The 4,757-nt window shown below is 40.1% G+C and overlaps 1 non-coding gene across 1 annotated transcript; it reads left to right on the plus strand.

The window, feature by feature from the left end:
* Positions 1-2,160: 2,160 nt before the first annotated feature.
* On the plus strand, positions 2,161-2,324 carry LOC127435503 (U1 spliceosomal RNA). The gene has a single exon (XR_007896241.1). It is a non-coding gene; the product is annotated as a U1 spliceosomal RNA (small nuclear RNA).
* The last annotated feature ends 2,433 nt before the right edge of the window (positions 2,325-4,757 follow it).

Consider the following 4,757-nt stretch of genomic DNA (forward strand, 5'->3'; position numbering starts at 1 on the left):
AAAGAGGAGTTTCAATATGAATAAATAAAAATATTAATACAACCATCACTGATCCAGATGGAAGATTTGTTATTATCAATGTATCCATTAACCACACAATATACACACACTAGCTATATTTATGGGCCAAACAATGATGATCCATCCTTTTTTCATAATTTCTTTTCATTCTTTTCACTACATGACACAAATAATATTATTATTGCTGGAGACTTCAATACTATCATTAACCCACAAATGGACCGATCAAATATATCCAATTTTTCAAGAAATTAGCATTTACAATACATGACTCATTATGGACTTGGCGATTGTTGGAGAATGAATAACCCTTCACTTAGAGAATATACTTCTCTTCTTCTCACCAATTCTTTTCTCAAATTGACCTTCTCATCAGTAAATCACTCACCCAACATGTAACAGAGATTACAATTCACCCAATCATAATCAGCGATCAGGCTCCCATCTCTCTCACACTAAACACTCAACCTTTTGTTAAGCTCCACAACAGATGGCGCTTCAATACCTCATTACTTCATGACCCAGATTTTGACAGTTTTATTAAGAAAGAGTGGACATTTTTTCTGGAAATGAACGACTCCCCAGCGGCCACGTCATTTAAAAATATTACAATCGCTTCAACTCTGAAAGTAAACAGAATTAATAAATCACCAATAACTCCATGTAGATACACATATAGAAGTCAATAATCTTCTAACCAAATATAAAAACCCATTCCTCATCTCTCTAACATCGCCAAGAAAATAATTCTGTTAAACTGGAAATAAAAAAAATCTATACATATCAATCATGGATCAATCTTCTTACAGAATACATCACATTAGAAAAAATAACATTCACCCACAAGAAGAATATATTTACATTTAATGACATCTGGAACCCATTTTTAATTTATTGGAACCAGACCCACGCACTCTCTCAATCATATCTCTACAAACTTATAAGAAAAGGGAAAGGATAAAAATATTTAATAATATTTATATATTTGTGTTTTTATCTGAATATTTGCATATACATGTTGATATTATATATTGTTCATATTATTATTATTTATAACACTTTTTATGTTATATTTATAACCTATTAATATATAATAATAGATAATGTTTATTTCCTATTACTACACTTATTACATGTGATTATTAATATTAGATTCTGTTTATCTATAAAACTACAGACTTATGTCCCGTCCCTTTTTTTTTTTTTTCTCACAGAGTACGTTATTTAAATAATTGAATAATTGTGGGATAAGGATCCGGACTGCACCATGGGATTTTCACGAGTGGTCAGTTTGGACGGACTGAGCCAGAGGTCCCTGATGCACACAGTGAGACAGTGACTACAGTAACTCCCTGGTGGGCTGGCTCCCCCCATGAGGTTTGGAAGGAGTCTTGGAGGGGACTGTGTGGTGGATCAGTTCTCCTGATTCGGACAGCAGGATATTGACTACACTGACTCCCTAGTGGGCTGGCTCCACCCTTGGGGCTTGGGAGAGGTTTTTGAAAGAGATTGTCCAGTAGGTTGGCCCTCCCCGGTGGGGTTTGAAGGCGACCTGCAGGCCACATGCATGCTGGTCTCGGTCATGAAGATGCATAAGAGTGCTGGGTCCTGGCTGGGGGTGCCCTACTGTCCTACTCTGATTCCCCCCGAATGGTGGCCCATCCCCGTATCTCCTCAGTATGCCTCACTTTATTTTTTTATATATTTTATTTTTCTCCCCCCCCCATTTTTTGTTCGTAGTTTATTATATTATATATACACATAATTGTTCTTTTTTTCTCCCCACTCTACTCTTTATTCCACAGCTTGCCTTACATTTATATTTACATACATACTGAATAGAGATGTACACACGCACAACACAGCCTCACACCTACACTTCACATAATCACATGCAAAACCTGTTTTGTTTGTTTTTGGTTTATTGTTTTGTTTGTACTGTATTTATGTTGTTGTATTCCCATATTTCGTTCTAATAAAAAAAAAAAAGAAAAAAATGAATGTTGGTGTACATGCCTGTCTAATTGCAAAGCGCAGTCACGTACTGGGAGTTGTAGATCATTTGTTTGTATATGACGTCAACGTTGGTATGAATGGTAAAGAGGAGAATGGGCCCTCTGCCCTGAAGCCTGTGCAATTATACTTACCTGGTAGGGGAGACACTATGATCATGAAGTTGGTTCACCCAGGGCGAGGCTCGGCCATTGCACTTCGGCTGTGCTGACCCCTGTGAATTCCCCAAATGTGGGAATCTCAAATGCATAATTTCTGGTAGTGGGGGACTGCGTCCACACTCTCCCCTGGTCATTCGATAAAAAAAAGAAAGCTTTCTCAGTTGTGTTTGTTGCGCCGTGCTGTCAATTGCTGTGCTTCCCTAACCACGAACCTCGATGTTACCTTCTGCGCGTACAAGATAGTTCGTTTTGCACTGGTTGGACTTTAAGACAGCATAAAACAATGCTGAAAGACTTGCATTCTTTTATACAATATTGTGAATCATAAGCAACGTTCCTGTATCAGTAGGAGATACAGTTACCTTTTATTTCTCATTTGCATCTCCATCTGTAGAAATGGAATCCTCCCTTTGCCCCAAATAGCTACTCTCAAAGCGGGTAATACAGGTTAAAGTGCAATTGACATGGCTCTGAGCTGGGGTGTGGATACAAGGTGCTGTTTTAATGTGGACACGTTCAAAAACACATTAAAATATTTTAACATTCATTTGCATGTCCCTCCATTGAAAAGAAAACCTTCCGTTGTCACAGATAATTTCAACGTGGGAAACATACACGTTAAAGTTCAATGTTGCTTTCTTTAACAACACCACAACATGGAGTTCATGCTGGCAACGTATTCCGTTTTCCCTCCAGTCTTACTGATTGAGACATTGGGTGGGGGTGGGGACACGTTGACAATGTTTATACTTCTTACCCCTTTTACATGGAAAGGGAACGGTAACAGAAAATAGTGGAGTGCACTCTACAGCATGACAACACCAAGGACAAATAATGAATCCCAAATGTTCAAACGCAAGTAGAAAGATCTGTTTGGCCTCGGCACATGGTTTCAGTCAACAGCACTCCAGCGGCCTTAGAGCTGAGAGAAAGACATCAAATGATGTATTATTTGAGTGTTTGTTGGGGGAACAATGCTTTGCTTGTTACGCTGAAAAGTGTTGCACACTGACATGAATTGCTTGGAGGAGTGGCATGGTCCATTTTGTTTGGTCCAGCACTTGTCAAACAACGCTTTGGAAGAGATTTTCTGGTGGTGGAAGTGCTTCGAGGAGTATTCAAGATCCCAGTTTCATCTGTGTTCTGCTTGCAGGATTTTTCTTTGCTGGTTTTTTGGATTTAACCTTTTTTACATTGTAGTATGTTGCCTTTTTTGAAGATTGGGGAAAGCACAAGGATCACAAGCTCTTAGGGGTTTTGGAGATTCAGCCAGTTTTTGCCCAGGATTTTCTCCCCTTGACCATCCATCTCTACAATCCATTTGTGGAGGACAGAGATGTCCTGGCCTTTCTAGCCCAGTACTGTGATTCGGTATGGGGAGGAGAGCGTTTGAAGGACCGTTTTGGAATCTGGATGGGGAAAAGCCGCTTTCTGGTGAAGTTGAGGATGGACCCAGCAGTTCCAGGAAGACTTGTACACCCACCTGGCAGTTTCTCAATAGGTCCGAACAGGGGATTCCTGCATTATCCAGATCAGCCCATTTACTGTAGAAGATGCGGAGGGTAGGGACATGTGAAGTTGGATTGTATGGAGCAGCGATGTCATCACTGTAGTGCCATGGGTCATGTTGCAGACTGCAAAGCCCCCAAGAGTTGCAGTCTGTGTGGAAGTAAAGATCATTTATACAGAGACTGCCAGGGAAGAAGTAAATGTATGCAAGTCTGTTTAAGGAGGGGGAAAATCTGGAGGCCCTTTTGACCAACATGCCAGTAATAAGGGAAGAACAAGTGGGTTTGAATTGCGGCCCACAGGACAAGGCAGCAGAGAGGGAAAAGCCAGGTCCCTCATGTAGGTAAGTCCTTTTATTGTAATATTTATTGTTTTAGGCAAACTTTTAACGAAGGCGGCTGAGGGTGCCTCCACCATGTAGGTTGCCCTTGCCGGCATGCGGAGGCACAACAGCATGCGTTTTAATTTTTTAGAGAAAGAAGGGAAATTGCTACAAATGTTTCTTTTCCTGCAAATTGATTCAGCAGACTTTAAAGTTTACTCCAAATGATCTGAATTGCATTCTGTCTCTCGCCATTAACAAAGGGTTTGATGTAAGCTTTAAGTCAGCTATTTTACTGAATGAGTTCTGGGCTAGATTTGAAAATGCAAAGATCCCCTTTTCCATGTATAAAGTGGAGAAACTGACCAACAATAGCCACAAAATGGTTATTGTTCGAATGTTTAATGAAACTGTAAATGGAGAAGATATATGCTCTTGGTTGGGTAGATATTGCACTGTGAGAGGCCAAGTCATGAAAATGGAACTGTGCCTGGAGGATCCCCATAAAAAAGGAAAGATCCCCAGGCTTTCCAGGGCCTGAGACATCTTCCATCAGTGATTGTGCTTGGAGAAAACAGAGGCTACATCAATTATCAAGGAATGCCTAAACTGTGTTGGAGATGTGGAGACGTTGGGCATTTAGTTGAAGTGTGCCAGAAGTATTTTTGTGGGAAATGTAGAGAAATTAGGCACACATTTGTGGAATGCCCAAATGGAGAAAGTGCAATCTA

Source organism: Myxocyprinus asiaticus, chromosome 45 (assembly GCF_019703515.2).
Source record: "Myxocyprinus asiaticus isolate MX2 ecotype Aquarium Trade chromosome 45, UBuf_Myxa_2, whole genome shotgun sequence".
Lineage (NCBI taxonomy): Eukaryota > Metazoa > Chordata > Actinopteri > Cypriniformes > Catostomidae > Myxocyprinus > Myxocyprinus asiaticus.